At 35.9% G+C, this 19,349-nt stretch overlaps 1 non-coding gene across 1 annotated transcript; it reads left to right on the top strand.

Annotated features, from left to right (window-relative positions):
- The first annotated feature begins 18,770 nt into the window (after positions 1–18,770).
- LOC115802412 (U1 spliceosomal RNA) lies at positions 18,771–18,934 on the top strand. Its single transcript, XR_004022878.1, has one exon. It is a non-coding gene; the product is annotated as a U1 spliceosomal RNA (small nuclear RNA).
- The last annotated feature ends 415 nt before the right edge of the window (positions 18,935–19,349 follow it).

Here is a 19,349-nt window from a genome sequence, read left to right on the forward strand (position 1 = left end):
TTACTTGATCATATCTACACAGAACCTATTTTCAAACAAGATCACTTTCACATGTACGTGACTTAGGATTACAACATATCTTTTGGAGGACACTAATCAACCCATAACACTATGTACCCTGTGACACTGGTATACTAGCTAGTTAGTTCCAGGAATTTTCTGGTTCTTTGAAATTTTCTACATAGATAGTCATGTCATCTGCAAGCAAAGATGATAGTGTTTTTTTCCCCTTTTCCTAATAGATATATATTTTGCTTCCATTTTTTATCTTGTTACACTAGGCAGGACTTCAGATACGATGTTAAATAGTAATGGTAAGAACACAACATCATTTTGTTCCCAATCTTATGAGGAAAGGTATTTATTTTTGGTTTGATGTTAGCTGTGGGTTGTTTGTAGATGTTCTTTATGATGTTGAGAAAGTCCCCCTCTATTCTTAGCTTGAATTGAAATTCATCATGACTGAGTGTTTCATTTTGTCAAATTCCCTTTTTTCACATCAATTCACATAATCATATGATGTTTATTTGATAGGGTGTTTTATCTTGATAAATATTAGAATGTTGAGCCAGCCTTGAATACTGGGATATTTCCCATTTGGTCATGGTATACAATTAATTTTATATATTGTTAGATGTAACATTATTACATCTACATTCATGAGAGTTGATGGTATATAGCAGTGACCCCCAGCTTTTCCGGCACCAGGAACAGGTTTTGTGGAAGACAATTTTTCAACGGACTGGGGCAGGGATGGTTTGGGGATGATTCAAGCACATTATTGTGCACTTTATTTCTATTATTATTACACTGTAATATATAATGAAATAATTATACAACTCACCATAATGCAGAATCAGTGGAAGCCCTAAGCTTGTTTCCCTGCAACTAGATCGTCCCTTCTGGGAGTGATGAGAGACAGTGGCCACTGAAGTACATGCCTTATGTACAGTCTACTCTGTAATCTCGTTTTCGTTGCTGTCACTGCAGAAAACCCTGCTTCACAAAGATAGGATGTTGGAAATGGAAGTAGGCTTCTCAGTGCTTCTGTGGCAATATCAGGATATTCCACCTTGACTTTAATCTAGAAGGCATGGAGATTTGAAGTTGGCTCAAACATACTTTTATGGCCACCATCATTTGTGATCTCAAGCAGTTGATCCTCTTCTAGCATGGACGATGTTGATTCACCTGGCTTATTCACAAATGGGTTACGGATCCATTCCTTCACAGTTCATGGGGTCTTTTGTGGTTGGGAAGTAATGATCAAACTCTTTTGAAAGCTGAGATAGGTGATCATGTACCAGCTGGGAGAAAGAAGGCCCTGTCTCAGTCTCTCAAAATCTCTGCTAATGTTTGAAACATGTCAAAAATCCCAATGATCTCTCGTCGCCCCCTCAATTCCAGTTTGGCTTTGAATGCAGCCACTTTATCTGCCGACTTGAATAGGGTTGTCATTCTCCCCTGAAGTGAAAGCTTGAGTTCATTGAGCAGGTTGAATATGTCACACAAGTAAGTAAGTTTTGCGACCCATTCTGTATCACTGAAATGTGCTGCCAGTGGTGACTGTTTTACTAAAAGAAATCATCTCTGGAGTGGCTGTCATAACTCAAAAGCTCTGGCCAGTGATCTTTCTTTAGAAAGCCATCTCACTTCTGTGTATAAGAGAAGACATGTGTGCTCTGCGTCCATCTCCTCACAGAGCTGCACAAACAGACTTAAGGGCATGCATTTTAATGAGGTTGATAATTTTGATCACATCCTACAAAACGTTAAGTTCTGGTGACACTTTTTGGCTAGCCAGCATTTCTTTATGGATGACACAGCACATAGTCTCACATTCAGAAGCGACCTTTTGACCTGAGTAGTGAAACCAAAAAGCCATCCAGTCATGGAAGCTGCTCCATCCGTGCATATACTGACACAAAGTGACAAGTTTGATTTTCCTGATATGTAATCATTCAAAGACTTGGATAGTTCTGCAGCTGTGTGTGTTGGCTGGTAATAAAAGTGTACATAACATAACCTCATCACATCCTCCTGAAAAATATACCACACAAAACAAGCATTGTTGCCTTGTTGTCAACATCAGTAGACTCATCAACCTGGATTGATTAATGAGTCAACGGTGACTCATTAGTCCTCTCTAACAATTGTACCTCAATATCCTCTGCTATTTCATCAATTTGTCTAGTTATGGTGATAGCCAAAAGAGGAACACGTGCCACCTTTTGAACTACAGCCTTTCTTAAAAGTTCACGACAACCGTCCTTAGCATCAGGCAGGATCAACTTTTCACCAATAGTAAAAGGCTTCTTAGCTTTAGCCATGAGGTCAGCCACTAAGAGTGATGCTCTATGTGCAGGTACATTTGATGAATGGTGGCATTCAATAATTGCTTCTATTCTTCCTGTTCACGTTTTTTTTCCTTTGAAAAACTCCAAAGGCTTGTCTTTAAATGCAGGGTGCTTGGTCTCCATGTGGTGAAGCAGTTTTGAAGGTTTCATGGCTTTGTTGGATAGCCAGTTGCCACATATTATACAAAGCAGGCTTGGAGAATGTGAATCACCTGTTACAATGAACCCGCAATTTAAGTAGGACTCTTGGTACTTTCTTTTAAATGCAACTTTCTTCTTGTTGGCAGTCTTAGAGTCTTCTGCTGTCTCACAATTGGGTCTTTTCCCCTTTTCAAAGAAGCTCTCCAGTGATGCTTGTTTTTTAGTCATTCCAGTGATGCTTGTTTTTTAGTCATTTCAGCTAGGGTTAGCTTGTGGGCTTACCAAAACTGTGACTGAGACAAGTGCACAGTGTGGGAAAGAGGCACAGACAGAAGTGGTAAATAAAATAATGGTCAGGCCACGTGTGGACTAAAATGTGTCAGATTCTGACTTAAAGCCTGCCACAAGATGCGGTTGTACAATTGAAGTGCATCAACTCACTTGCCACTAAAAAGCCTGCCACCAGATGCAGCTTAACTGCCATTTGCAACTCACTGATAGTGTTTTGTTATGAGTCTGCAAGCAATTGATTTATTATGGTCTCTGTGCAGTCAAACCTCTCTGCTAATGATAATCTGTATTTGCAGCCGCTCCCCAGTGCTAGCATCACTGCCCCAGCTCCACCTCAGATCATCAGGCATTACATTCTCATAAGGAGCGCACAACCTAGACCCCTCGCATGTGCAATTCACAGTAGGGTTCACACTCCAATGACAATCTATTGCCGCCACTGATCTGACAGGAGGTGGAACTCAGGTGGTATTGCAAGTGATGGGGAGCAGCTCTAAATACAAATGAAGCTTCACTCACTTGCCTGCTGCTCACCTCTTGCTGTGTGGCCTGGTTCCTAATAGGCCAAGGACTGTTATCGATATGTGGCCCAGGGGTTGGGGACCCCTGGTATATAGTTTTCCCTCCCTGCTACAATGTTTTTATCTGATTTTGGTATGAGAGTAATTCTGGCCTCATAAAATGCAATAGTTGTGTTTATTCTCCTATTTTAGTTTGTGAAGAATATAAAGTATCATTTCTTTCTTAAATGTTTGGTAGAATTTATTAGGGAAATCTTTAGTGCTTAGCGCTTTCTTTAGGAAGGTTATTAACTATTAATTCCGATCTTTAATAGATCTAAGACTATTCAAATTATCTATTTCTCATTGTTTGAGTTTTTTTGTTCTTCAAGAAATTGGTCTATTTCATTTAAGTTATAAAATTAGTTGTCACAGTGTTTCTCATAATATCCCTTTATTTTTCTAGTAACTTGTATCATATCAAGCTTCTACACTACTTTTTCTAAATTTATAAAGACTTCTAATTTCAGGCCATTTATCACATTAAAGAAAATAAAGGGACTATTATCCTTGCTATCTGGGGTCTATCTTGTTTTATATATTTGGCTGTCTTAAAAATGCAAGAAATAGAAGATGATATAAAAGTTGATGACAACCATAGACTTCATTTCAGATTTCAGTGAATGGATGAACTATTACTGCCACAGTATTACACTAAGTTTGAAATGTGATGGGGTCTTCTATGAAAAACATTATTTGAGCACACCACTGCATCCAAGGCTGAAGAACAATGCACATAATTTGTATTATATAGGGTCACTATTGCTCTGTAAAGGTGAAAGCATAATAGAATAGTAATAAGAATAAGAGTAACAATAATTTACATTGATGAGGCAATATATATTTTTACATATTTTCACATCCAGTGTCTCATTTGATGCAGTTTATTTTTTTTTTTAGAGATCCACATTCTATGAGAAATGAGAGTATCATATAAATAATTACTTGAAAATTAACACATTCTCAGCTTGAAATTCTCTTATAAAACACACATTTTTAAGTGGTAAACAGTATCTTATTTAAGGGGTTGATTATTTTCGGACTATTCTTCAGTTATCTTTCATAGAATTACAGGGAGACTATAAAGATGCTGTAGCCTAAAGTAAACTTATCAAGTTTTACCATTTCTAATTTACAAGAAGGAATTCACTTTTTTGAATATTTTACAGTTATTGCTATTCAGTGTGCATAAAGCAAGCTTGCTTACCAGATGCAGAAAATCCTAAGGCATGGGCTGAAACAATAAATATATAAAGCTAATTATTGCATACTTTTTAAAAATACACCAAAATCAAATATCTTCACATGGATAAATCTGAATAAAACTTTTTTTTTATAAAGTATAGTATAAATTTTAAAAACACTTTGCATATGCCTAGGTTTAGGGATATAAATTCAGCATATTGAGGTCATTTTAAGTGAAAATTATAGCATTTAAAATAATTTTGAGTATATTAAAACATCTATAGAAATATTGTTAAAGAAATAGATCGTATTTAATTAACCTAAAATTGCAAAGCTTTTAAAGTCAATTTAAGTATGTGTTCGTATATTTTAGTCTTCTTCAGTCCCAATAGAGTAATTCCCTGATGTTTCTAAAGATCCCTTTCTAAGCCAATATTTAGCAGAAAGTCAAATCTATTTGGTGATTTATATGTATTCATTCATTAGTTCAATAAACATTCAGAGATGACAAGGATTATTAGATGTTACTAGAGTTATTATGCACGAAAAATTATCTAGGGTGGTGGATTCTGTCCTGACTGGATTAAAAAAAGATGTCTGATGGAATTATGAGGGCAGACCATTAAAATCAGACCAAAACAAAGCATAAAGGGAAACTGAGTCAGGTAGCAGAAACTACAACTCAAAATCAATAAATAGGAGAGACAGAACACATCTGTGCCCTGTGATCTTCAATATAAATACCGTTCTCCATTTAGCATCATTTGTCTCAACTAAAAAGCAAGAGGTTTGAACTAGATGTTTTATAATCTCATGTCAATGATTAAGAATGCTTGGAATCACAGGTTTGAAGTGAAGCAATGATTTAAAATATATCTTATCTTCATTTAAAAGATCAATCAGAGGCAAGGCACTGCGTTCTACTTGAAAGATGAAAAAATACTCAACAAAATGCTAGGAAGCTGAATCCAACAATACATTAAAAAGACCATACACCATGATCAAGTGGGATTTATCCCAGAAATGCAAGGATTTTTTTAACATATGTAAATTAAAAATGTGATACACCAGATTAACAAATTGAAGAATAAAAGCCATATGATCAATTCAACAAATACAGAAAAAGCTTTCAATAAAATTCAACATCCATTTATGATAAAAGCTCTTCAGAAAGTGGGCATAGAGGAGACATACCTCAACATAATAAAGGCCATATATGACAAACCTACAGCAAATATCATACTCAGTGGTGACAGGTTGTAGGCATTTCCTCTAAGATCAGGAATAAGACAAGGATGCCTACTCTCGCCACTTTTATTCAACAAAGTTTTGGAAGTCCTAACCACTGCAATAAGAGAAGAAAAAGAGCTAAAAGGAATCCAAACTAGAAACAAAGTAAAACTGTCACTGTTTGCAGATGACATGATGCTATACATAGAAAATTTTAAAGATGCTCCCAGAAAACTACTAGAGCTAATCAATGAATTGGATAAAGTTACTAGATACTAAATTAATATACAGAAATCTGATTAATTTATATACACTAACAACAAAATATCAGAAAGAGAAATTAGAGAAACAATTCCATTTATAGTTGCATCAAAAAGAGTAAAATACTTAGGAATAAAGTGGTCTAAGGAGGAAAAAGACCTGTACTCAGAAAACTATAAAATACTGATGAAAGAAATAAAAGATGACACAAACAGATGGAAAGATATACTATGTTCTTGGATTGGAAGAATCAATATTGTTAAAATGACCATACTACCAAAGGCAATTTACAGATTCAATACAATCCCTATCAAATTACCAATGGCATTTTTCACAGAACTGGAACCAAAAAAAAATAAATTTGTATGGAAACACAAAAGACCCTGAATAACAAAAACAATCCTGAGAAAGAAGAATGAAGCCGGAGGAATCATGCTCCCTGACTTCAGACTATACTACAAAGCTATACTTATCAAAAGAGTATGGTACTGGCACAAAAGCAGATATATAGATCAATGGAACAGATAGAAAGCCCAGAAATAAATTCACACACTTATGGTCAATTAATTTATGACAAAGGAGGCAAGAATATACAATGGAGAAAAGACAATAAGTCTCTTCAATAAGTGATGTTGGGAAAACTGGACAGCTATATGTAAAATAATGAAAATAGAATGTTCTCTAACACCATATTCAAAAATAAACTCAAAATATATTAAAGACCTGAATGTACGATTGGATACTATAAAACACCTGGAGGACAACGTAGGCAGAACACTCTTTTACATAAATCATAGCAATATTTTTTTGGATTTGTTTAATTTTGTTTTTAAAGACAACGCTTTATGACTGTTTGTTTCTTGTATTTTGAAATTTGGGCAAGTAGATATTTGGATAATTTTAAATGAATTCCTAAGGCCTGGGTTGATAGGGACCTTTTGTTAATAGAAAATTTCTTTGTTGCTGCCAAGAGCTCCAGGGTGCTACCAATCTGAAAACACTTTAAAGCTATTAGTTGGCCTAGATTTCCAGTAAAATTTTTAAAGCTCAAATATGAGTAAGAGTATGGTTAAAGTTTCATATTCTCTTGGGAAGGTAGCCTCCCCTGCCCCCAGCTAAAACTAGTAAAGATCTTATTTTATCTTCTTAGTAGTGGGTGGATTTTTAACATTTACCCTTTCATTGCCTGTGTATCCTTTTGCAGTCCACAAATTCTTAAGGGCTATTGTTCTGACTTTTCACCTAATGATACTGTCATAGGAAACTTATAAGGTCATAGGGCCTTGTCTCCCTTCCACTGGACCGCTGTTAAGATGCTGATATTGGCAAATTTCTTCAGGACGGTTTCTATTTTAGTCTACGCTTATGCAACTTTCTTCGGTTTGCACTTTTCTTTTGGTTCCTGAGGATTTTCTTGATTTTATTGCAAATTTCAAAAAAAAATTTGCTGTTTTCAGTGTCTAGTAGTTTTAGCAAAGAATGTTTTTAGGTTATGTAAATATCCATGAAATCAGAAGCAGAATATATTAAGTGAATTGATAACACTTATATTCCACCTCTGATATAGCATCTTGCAATCAGCCAGTGTTAAAGTTAGGCATTATTTTATGTTCCCCAGTTTCAGATATTACAATAATAGGAATAATGTTTTGAACTTATATAAGTATTCATAATTTATAAAACACTTTTCCTTTATTTTTTATTTATCTTCATAATCTCAAAGGGATACAAATTATGTGCTTTACGTATCTCATGATTTTGAACAAAAGAGCTTAGATTTAGATTGGAACTTCTTAATCTGGTCAACCATTGTTATTGTTCTAATTTGGATTTTTAATGGAACTTAAGAATAACTAAAAGAGCCTATTTTTAATACAGAATGCCAACATTATATATATATATATGTGTGTGTGTGTGTGTGTGTGTGTGTGTGTGTGTGTACATATATATGATGTATTTCAAGCAGTCAGGCAGTTTGGGCTACCTGAGCTAAAAATACTTGCTTTAGGTTTAACAATACAGCCTATTTACAGAACTGTTCTGATAAGGGATATTTCAACAACACAATAATGCTCCATTTCAGTGTGCTTTGCTTGTAAAGATTTTAGCTGCACTTTATCTTTTCTATAAACATGTGGTTCTTATAGAAAGAAATAATTCTCAAGTAAAATGTCAGGGTGTTTGATATTTCTTTTGTCCTCTTTAAAATTGTGTCAGGTGTTTCAGTAACACAATGTAAATGATGGAAAATTTGGATTTCATTTTCTTGATCTGTTTTTTTATTCCAATGCACCTGCTCACACAGTAACCACCTCAGGCGGTGATACAGCAGTCTTCTTGTGAGGAAAGTTTACAGAGAACATTCATCCTACTTTAGTAAGAGATCTGGGCAAATGAACACCTTAAAAGCCACATGCAAAAGCCTTAACCACAGACACTTACACAATCACTGGACAGAGACATCCAACAATTTTTTAAAGGTACGTGACAAGAGCATTTATGTCTTAAGGAAAAGTAACACTGTGAGGAAAATCTTATGAACAGTGACTCAGTAGTTCTATAAGATGACCTTGTCAATCAATTCAAGGATGATCCAGCAGCCTTGGGATAACCTGAGAACTTGTTAGAAATTCAGGATCTTGGGTCTTACCAGAGATCTATCAAATCAGAATCTTCATTTCAGCCTATGCCCATTAATGATTGAGAGCATTGCTACTGGATGATTTGGGCCATGGATTTCACTATTAGTAAGTAGTTTTCAAACACTCTCCTTAATATATGTTGAATAAGTTAATTTGCTAAAAGAAACAGTTTATTATTTTACCTTGTCCATATCCTGTTTAATTCAATCATTTTTTTCTGATAATGGGTCATGATCACTGAAATGGGATCTAAGTTGAAATGAATTTGCTGTGTGCGATCCCCCTTCCTTAAGCTGAACAACAATTCATCACTTTTATTGTCTGCTGAATGTCCAGTTCTGTGAGCAAAGACTCTCAGGTTTATGAATGCATCCCAACTGAGTAGCACATTAACTGTTTCAAAGTATATGGTCAGTAAATATTAGTAAAATAGGTGAATGAAAGACTTGAGATAAATATAATACCATTGAATAAAATAATTATTTCTCATAAGGAGTTCATATAATGCCATAGACTTTTCAATTTTTTTCTTCATAAAACTTGTATGTTTAAATTTTTATATTAAAGAAGTTGTATAAAATTTCTAGGGTACTTTTCCTTACACAGATATTGACAATTAACTATTGTGTATATATAAACCTGTTTGAACACACTGTTATCTTAAATATTTATATTGTTCCTTCATATAGATTAAAAATCTATTTTTAACTTCATTTTCAAATGAAATTCACATTTAATTACTAGGGAATCTGGAGGAGAATGCAATGATATGGTACCCTTCCTGTGAAGTCTCATGTGGTTCCAGTTTGGTAATTGCTTGTTGACAGGCAGTGTGTTTTGGGATCTTGGGGTCTTACTCTTTGGGGAATACTTGTCTGTAAAAGTTCTACTCAAAAGAACCAGAACTTCCAATCCAACTGTCTGTTACTTGCAGAAGGGTTTGTCTTTATGGGGCTCTTAATGCACACTCTGATAGAACTTTGAACCACATTTTCCCTCCTGGGTCTCTGGTTTATGTTATTCAAAATGACTTGGCTTTTCAGATGTAAGAATTAAGATAGCTAAAAACTATTTACGCCAAGACAAAACTCAAGTTTATCTCATATTAGTTAGATCCAATGAGGTGCTCTTTGTAAGATTATTTTCTTAGAAATAAGTTGCTTAACAATGGATGTCTTCAGATCATAAGCTGATTATTTGAGCATTAATATAAGTTGTCATAAGTCATTGCCAAAAATGTCTCCTCCTTTAAGTATGCAGGCATGTGTACATCAAGGCAGTTTAGAGTAATGTAAATTTCACCTAGAGATGCTGTCAAAATACAGATTCTGGGGCAAGTCCTAAGATTGTCAGGTGCTGCAATTCTCCAGAAGAAACTTTGGAAAGATTTTAGAGGATATTAATGCAAAACACTGACATAGAACTTATTTTTCAGTCTTATTTACTTTAGGCTCTTGATTTTTTTAGGATCATACACCCTACTGCATGCCTCCACTAATATGCTGTCCCTTCTTCTCTGCCACTTAATTATTTAAAATATTTAATTGCAGCAACATGGATTGACCTAATGATTATAATATTAAGTGAAGTAAGCCAGACAGAGAAAGACAAATATCATATGATATCACTTATATGTGGAATCTGAAAAAAATAGATACAAATGAATTCATTTACAAAACAGAAATAGACTCACAGACATAGAGAACAATCTTATGGTTACTAAAGGGGGTGTGGATGGATAAATTAAGAGGATGGGATTAACATATACACACTTCCATATATAAAATAGATAACGAACAAGGACCTACTGTATAGCACATGGAAATATACTCAACATTTTGTAATAGCCTATAAGATAAAAGAATATGAAAAAGAATATACATATATAAGTGAATCACTGTGCTGTACACCTGAAACTAACATGACATTGTAAATCAAATATACTTCAATAAAAAATATTTAATATCATTACTGCTTTACTTACCTAATCTCAAACTAAATGTGGATCATCCACATTGACTTTTAAGATATTACAAAATGACTTCTATCTTCAAATATTTTCCCCAAAGAGTCTTTTAAAATGTATTTACTCTTACATGTAAAATTCAATAGGTAATCTTATATTGTTCCAGTGATTGGTTTTTTTTCCCTTCCAACATCCATATTTGACATGTTGAAGACCGCTTCCTTCATGAAACTGCCTTGGCCCCTTATTCAGTACTCAGCTATTTCCTTGTTCTCCACCTCATATTTTGATAATTACCTCTCAGGGGCTTTCCCTGCAATTCTAAAAGTGGTTTTTGAATATAAACTCTTCCTTTAGAAAAAGATATTCATTCATATGGCTTCAGCTATCTTCTGCATGTTGATGATTTCCCAATATCAAACACAAAATATCCAAACTTGGATTTTTTGCCTTGCTCTGCAACCTTCACCAAACATCACCTCTTATATTCCTATTTCAAATATTTTCTGCACAATTTGCCCAACTGATGTTGTTCCAAATCAATATTTAGTCTTTGACATCCTCGTTTTTAAATTGTGTATCATATTCTATCGATAACTCCTTCTAAATATTCTAGAAGGTATTTCCCCCTTTCTTATAATTCCTAAAATTTCCCAGTTCATACTTTTCACTATTTATTTTGGTATATTTCAATAATCTCTTAACTGGTCTTCCTATGTCTTATCCTTTAAGCCTAATCATTTTATATTGTCACCACTATTATATTTCTAATTCAAAAACTGATTTTGTATACCATTTGAAGTGTAATCCTGCATAACTACTAACTACTTCAGAATAGAATATCCTTAATGTAGCATGCAAAACTCTTTATACTTTGCACCATTCCTACTCAAAATCTATTCTTTTGATTCACTCTTTTTTCCCCCTACATCCAACCTAAGTATTACATGCTTTGATAAAACACACCTTGATATTCTCTTCCTTCTGATCTGAGGCATACTTACAAAAACTTCAAATCATAATATTATATCTGTTTCCTTCTTTTACTTATAATTGTATTCAGGGCTTATCTTTAGTTTCAAGAATAATATTGGACATAAAAAAAGGTTATTTAAAAATTTTATTGACTAAAAGATATAAATCCTTTCTTATGGCAAAGTTAACATTTCCAAAATGACTATTTGAATGGAAGGGACATTAAGACCCTTCATTTGATGAGGAAATGGCCTTCTTAATCTTTTATGGCAATTTAACTAGGACTTTTGTATTTATTTCTTATTTCTGTCTAACAATTATAATGATATAGCTGCCATTTAATGTTCAGTTACTATTTAAAACATTTTATTGATATAGAACTATGATTCCCAATTGGCAGAATTTACTAGTGACAGAAACCTAACTCAAACTATATTACTCAAAGCAAAAGAAAATCAAAAACTTAGAGTTTAATGGCCATAGAATAAAGCAGCACAACAGGTTTACACATACATTGATATGGTTCAGATGGCATTAGTCTCATTGCCCCCCACAATACCAAAACATATTTACTTCTCTCTCACTCTTCTCTTTCTCTCTCTCACACACACAAGCTCCATTCACACACACACACATTTCTCTCTGAGCTTACGTTTGTTTTCCAAAATTTCTCTGTCATGAAAACACTCTTAAGGTGCCCCCCACCCCATGGTCACTCCCTCCTAGTTTTTGCTCCTTTTTATCATCCTCTTTTTTTGAGCAGACATGGCATATGACTTGCTTCTAACCAACAGAATAAGGCACAAATGATGAGACATAGAGATTAATGTACATGATTACATTCTGTAAGACTGTATTGCCCATTTTGGGAAGACACTCTTCCTTGCTGTCTTGATGAAGCAAACAGCTATGTTGGGGACACAAGACACAAATCACTGAGAGTGTGCTCTGGGAACTGAGGGTGGTCTCCACCCAATAGACAGCAAGAAAATAAGGTCCTTCTTCCTATAACCATAAGGAATTAAATTCTATCCACAATGACATAAGCTTGAAGCAGATCCCGCTATAGTCAAGTTTCCATATTCAAATGCAGCCATGGTGGATATGTTGATTATAGCTTTGCAAGGGACCCAGATAAGCCATGTTAGACTCCTGGCTCTTAGAAACTGTGACCTAGTAAATGAATGCGGCTTTAAGCTGTTAAGTTTGTGACAATATATTTATGTAACAATAGAAAGCTAATACATCCCTTTCCACAAATATTTTCCATCTGTGCCAGCGATGATTCTAAAATGGCTACTTTAAGATCCCAGCCGTAATTTCCAGGACTGTGAATATGGTGAGATATTCAGCCATATTATATTATGTTACATGACAAAGAGATTTTGAAAATGTAATAAAGATTACTAACCAGTGGACTTTAATTAGTAAACTCTCAAAAAGAAAACTGAGTGAGCAGAAATTACTCTCTGCTTTTTCAAAGCAGAGTTTGTTGTTGATGTTGTTTTTATAATGACCAACAGAAGAAAATAAAGTCATAGCTATTCCCAGTATGAGGACAATTTGATATCACAGGGTTGACTTGAAGATGAAGGGGTATAACATGTCAAGGAATGCAGGTGGACCTCTGGAAGATGATAGTGACTCCTCTCTGACAGCCAACAAGGAAATGAGGACATCAGTCCTACAACCACAAGGAACTGAATTCTGTCAATGACCTGAAAGAGCTTAGAAGCAAATTCTTCTCAAAGTCTTCAGATATGAAGTCAGCCTGATTGACACTTTGATTTCACCTTTGTGAGATCATAGGCAGAAAACACAGTTGAGCCTACCCAGACAGAAGTCATTTAATTAAATTATATAAAACATTTCTTCCTGTTGTAAGAATTGGCTATTAGATGTGAATGAGATGGACATACATTGGAGTGATTTCGGAAAAGCAGTGACATGACTAAACTCATGCCGAAGAAGGAAATCTCTAGGTGCTGTGCAGTGTATTAATTTGAAGAGAAGATAGGATTGGAAACAGGAAGATCAACTTGGCTTTCATTACAATAACCAGGTAAGAGAAGATAATGTCTTACAGTAAAGTAATAACATTGAAGATGGTGAGAAACAGAGATGATATGCAAAATCCTAATGCCTGGTATAACATGGATAATGAAAATTCACAATGGATGCCATAGAAATTAGCATAGTTACTAGGTAACATACCATATTGGAAAATACAAGATGAATAGAAAAGTTCAGTGTCAGAAAATATTTTGAAAATATATCTCATACATTTTGCTTATAGATTGGATAGAAGATGTATTTTCATGTTAAATTATATTTAAAGGACAATTTTAACAAACATGTCCTGCTAAGGGCAAGGCAACTTAAAAATAAAAATCCAGGTAACTTCACCAGGAAAGGTATTTATACAAGGTAACATGAGATATCTAAAATATATGATGGAAGGAAATGGTAAATATCAGTTAACAATCATGCTCAGCGAGAACTGCAGGGGTTCTTAATCATTTTTGATCCATGCACCTCTTTTTTAGAGTGGATTTATGAATTCATGAAAAATTTCCTATGAAAAAATTCATAGAAAATATACAGTTATACAAAGTTTTACAACATAATATATTAATGTATTTCTTCATTAACACATTAAATAATAAGAAATAGTAGCACTTCTAAAACCTACCATAATATCAAAGTAGTGGTTAATTTATTATTTTGAGATATCTGCAACAACTGTAAGTTTACATGGAAATATATGTGTTATATTGGTGACAAGTAATAGTTAATCATAATACATGTATAATTTGTTACCTACATTCATTTAGGAAATGTGAAATTTCAATTAGAGGATAGTGAACAAAAATATTTTTTTTTCTGCAGACAAATTTATGATCCCTCTGAATTCCATCCACGATCAACTACTGATACTCTAGTGATTGCTCTGCTGATCACCTTTATGATGTTTGGCTGCCCTTTCTCACCTTATCATGCTTCAACAAACCTTAACATTGAAGATTGTGCAAAAACAAAGGCACACATCCCTGACCTAAGAATGTTGGAACTTAAAGGGAGAAAGAAGTCAGGAAACATAATGAAGGAACTAATTTTTCCAAAGGCATGAGCTGAGGGTTTATATGTGTTGCAGTCTCTAAGTGGCAATAATTAGTTTATTCACAATTAAGTCTTCTCTGAACCATTATTATAAAATTCACCTAAAGATGCTTTTATTTGCAAAAGACAGAAGAGTTTTGCTAACATTCCCTCTGCCATTGACTTTATTTTGAGAGAGATGAAGATTTAAGAGCACTGATAGTGCATACAGTAGGCATATATTTGTATTTGTCTAGAAATAAAAACTTCTTGGCAACTTTATGAAATTACATTCATGTGAGAAAAAATTTTCATAGAGCAGAATATGTCTCAACCATACGTCTCATTCCTTGGAAAGTTATTCAGTCAGTGTGCCAAGAAAAGTATTGAATAAAATTGATGTTTTTTATGGTTAATGAACCTGTAAAATGAAGTGAATTAAACACAAAACCCTAGGAATTACTTCTACTGAATACAGCAAGAATTCTTCAGTTGATCAGTTGCCCTAGTATTTATGGTTCATTGATTTAATTAGAACCTACCAAAATGATTTCATTATGAAAGAAAAAAAATGTTTGAAGATCAAGAGACATTTATGTGAATGTGTTTTATATGCTTATAAGACCATAAAGAACAATATTTTTAAAGAGCTTTGTAAACATATAAAGGAAAATAAATAGATGTTCAAAATTGGGAAATTTAATTGCTCTTGAACTATTGAAGCAATTGAGACGTTCTTAAAAGTTTTGTTTTGTTTTGTTTTGTTTTTGTTTTTTCACGGTACGCGGGCCTCTCACTGTTGTGGCCTCTCCTGTTGTGGAGCCCAGGCTCCAGAGGCACAGGCTCAGTGGCCATGGCTCTCGGGCCCAGCTGCTCCACGACATGTGGGATCTTCCCAGACCGGGGCATGAACCCGTGTCCCCTGCATCGGCAGGCGGACTCTCAACCACTGTGCCACCAGGGAAGCCCTTAAAAGTTTTAATTTTGCTTTTATTTTGTAGATTTTTTCTAAATTAAAATGTTAACATTCATAACAGTTAAGCTTTATTGTTTTATTTGAAAGTGAATTTTAAAAATCCCCAAATATTGAGAAATAGCTATAATAAGAACATAATTTATTTTTAAAATGTTTATTCAAAAATGTTTTTCTTCTATGCTAAATTCTCAAAAGCTAACCTAGCTATACAGCACAAGTAAGATCCTGGTAAATACTTTTCAATGAAATTAAGCCAGATAACTTTCAGGTTTTCACAAAATTAAACAAATGAATAATAGATGAAAATTCTGGTTTGGGATTTGCAAATTAGTCCCAAAAGAATTTGCCCAATGACACCTCCTCTGTACTGTGCACATGCTCTGTACCTAGTTTCAAGACCCAAAGCTTACTTTTTCCTCATGTCGAATATGGACCATCCTTGTGGCTGCCTTGGACCACTGGAACATATTACAAGTGATAATTTGGGATTTCTGAGCTCAGGCACTGAGAGTGTAGCAAGCTTCATTCCTGCCGTGTGGAATCAAGTTGCCATGCTGTACGAAGCCCACATAGCGATAGTGGAGAAACCACCTAGAGAAGAACTGAGCAGATGTTGAGACAGGTTCCAGATATATGGCCTAAATCAAAGCATTCCATCTACACTCAAGTCCTTCCAGCCACCCCATCTAATACACTAGGCACATGAGGGAAGTCATATTGAATGTTGTAGCCAAGCAGACACTTGGCTACAAGAGGTGAGCTGTCACCACTGGACCCACAGAATTGTAAGACATAATAAAATGGTGGTATTCTAAGCTACTGAATTTTGGAGTAGCTTATTCCAAAGCAATTGACAACTGAAGAGTGAAACACCAACAATTGCAGCCTTATCCAAAGATTAAGCTTTTATACTCTACTTTTCTTGTGTGTGATATAAGTGAGGAACTTGAAAACCTTGGAAAGCATTGACTGAAATCAATCCCCTTTCTCCAAAATGAAACTTTCAGTAAATAACTTATTAGCATCTACCAACATACACTGCAATCTAGTAAGAGAGATGAGAAAGAATTTGAATAACTTCTGTTTATCCTGCCCCAATGGTTGCCTGAAAGCTACGAGTTTTAATAAATTATCATGAACACCTGGGAGATGTAGAGCACTGAATAGTACTTGAATAATAAACTTGAGAGATGTAAAGTTATTTTTGCTTAACTTTGTTTCAGCAGGAAATAGACAGTCATATTTACTAAGCCGAGAATATATATTTTAATAATTTAATAAGTAAATCATCAATCATTTAAAATATTATATTTATACAATCAATGTTATTTCCATTCTACTAACATTTCTTATGTGGAGACCACATTTGTTTCATTTCTATTATGTCACCATGTAAAAACTACAGATACAACCACTGCTAACATGGTTGGATAAAACAGACTTCATCTGTTTTTTTTTTTTTTCTTGTAATAGCTTAGTCTTTATTTGCCCTTATATATTCAAAATATTGCATTAGTTGGTTGCATATGAAGTAACAGACATGAATTACTTAGCCTTATAAACAACAGCACAAGAAATTTACATAAGCTAAATGCAATAAGTAACATTTTATGACACCTTTCATAAAGCGATATTAGAATTGTGTTTCATCAATATAACTAGGGAGAGGAGCTTCAAGATGGCAGAAGAGCAAGACGTGGAGATCACCTTCCTTCCCACAAATACACCAGAAATACATCTACATGTGGAAAAACTTCTACAGAACACCTACTGAACACTGGCAGAAGACCTCAGGCTTCCCTAAAGGCAAGAAACTCCCCCACATACCTGGGTAAGGCAAAAGAAAAAAGAAAAAAAAGGAGACAAAGAATAGGGATGGGACCTGCACCTCTGGGAGGGAGCTGTGAAGGAGGAAACGTTTCCACACACTAGAAGCCCCTTCGTGGGCAGACACTGCTAGTGGCGGAGGGGGGAGCTTCGGGACCACGGAGGAGAGCGCAGCCACAGGGGTGCGGAGGGCAAAGTAGATCGATTCCTGCACAGGGGATCGGTGCCGCCCAGCACTCAGCAGCCCGAGAGGCTTGTCTGCTCACCCGCCGGGGCGGGCGGGGGCTGGGAGCTGAGGCTCAGGCTTCGGAGGTCGGATCTCAGAGAGAGGACTAGGGTTGGCGGCGTGAGCACAGCCTGAAGGGGGCTAGTGCGCCATGGCTAGCCGGGAAGGAGTCCGGGAAAAGTCTGGAACTGCCTAAGAGACAGCAGACTTTTTCTTGCCTCTTTGTTTCCTGGTGTGCAAGGAGAGGGGATTCAGAGCACTGCTTAAAGGAGCTCCAGAGACGGGCACGAGCCGCGGCTATCAGCACGGACCCCACAGACGGGCATGAGACGCAAAGGCTGCTGCTGCAGCCACCAAGAAGCCTGTGTGCGAGCACATGTCACTATCCACACACCCTGCTTCCGGGGAGCCTGGGCAGCCCGCCACTGCTAGGGTCACGTGATCCAGAGACTTTCCCAGGAAACACACTGCACACCTCAGGCTTTTGCAACGTCACGCTGGCCTCTGCTGCCGCAGGCTCACCCCCCATCCGTACCCCTCCCTCCCTCCAGCCTGAGTGAGCTAGAGCCCCCAAATCAGCTGCGCCTTTAACCCCGTCCTGTCTGAGTGAAGAAAAGACGCCCTCAGGCGACCTACATGCCGAGGCGGGTACAAATCCAAAGCTGAACCCCGGGAGCTGTGCGAACAAGGAAGAGAAAGGGAAACCTCTCCCAGCAGCCTCAGGAGCAGAGGATTAAATCTCCACAATCAACCTGATGTACCTGCATCTGTGGAATACCTGAATAGACAACGAATCATCCCAAATTGAGGATGTGGACTTTGGGAGCAATGATATATGGGTTTTGTTTTTTTTTTCCCTTTTTCTCTATTTGTGAGTATGTATGTGCATGCTTCTGTGTGTGATTTTGTCTGTATAGCTTTGCTTTAACCATTTGTCCTAGGGTTCTGTCTGTCCATTTTGTTTGTTTGTTTGTTTTTGTTTCAGTTTTTTGTTCTTTTTTTTGTTTTTTTTTTATTAAAAAATTTTGTTTTCTATACTTACCTGGCAGGGGAGATACCATGATCACGAAGGTGGTTTTCCAAGGGAGGGGCTTATCCATTGCACTCCAGATGTGCTGACCCCTGCAATTTCCCCAAATGTGGGAAACTCGACTGCATAATTTGTGGTAGTGGGGGACTGCGTTCACGCTTTCCCCTGAAAAAAGAAAAAAAAAATTGTTTTCTTAATAACTATTATTTATGTTTTATTTTAGTAACTTTATTTTATTTTACTTTATTTTATTTTATTCTATCTTCTTCTTTCTTTCTTTTTTTTTCTCCTTTTTATTCTGAGCTGTGTGGAGGACAGGTTGTTGGTGCTCTAGCCAGGCATCAGGGCTGTGCCACTGAGGTGGGAGAGCCAAGTTCAGGACACTGGTCCACAAGAAACCTCCCAGCTCCACATAATATTAAATGGTGAAAATCTCCTAGAGATCTCCATCTCAACGCCAAGACCCAGCTCCGCTCAACGACCAGCAAGCTACCGTGCAGGACACTGTATGCCAAACAACTATCAAGACAGGAACACAACCCCATCCATTAGCACAGAGGCTGCCTAAAATCATAATAAGGCC

The sequence above is a fragment of the Delphinapterus leucas genome, chromosome 4 (genome assembly GCF_059928025.1).
Source record: "Delphinapterus leucas isolate spDelLeu-1000000601 "Yukka" chromosome 4, BTC_Dleu_Yukka2, whole genome shotgun sequence".
Taxonomy (NCBI): Eukaryota; Metazoa; Chordata; class Mammalia; order Artiodactyla; family Monodontidae; genus Delphinapterus; species Delphinapterus leucas.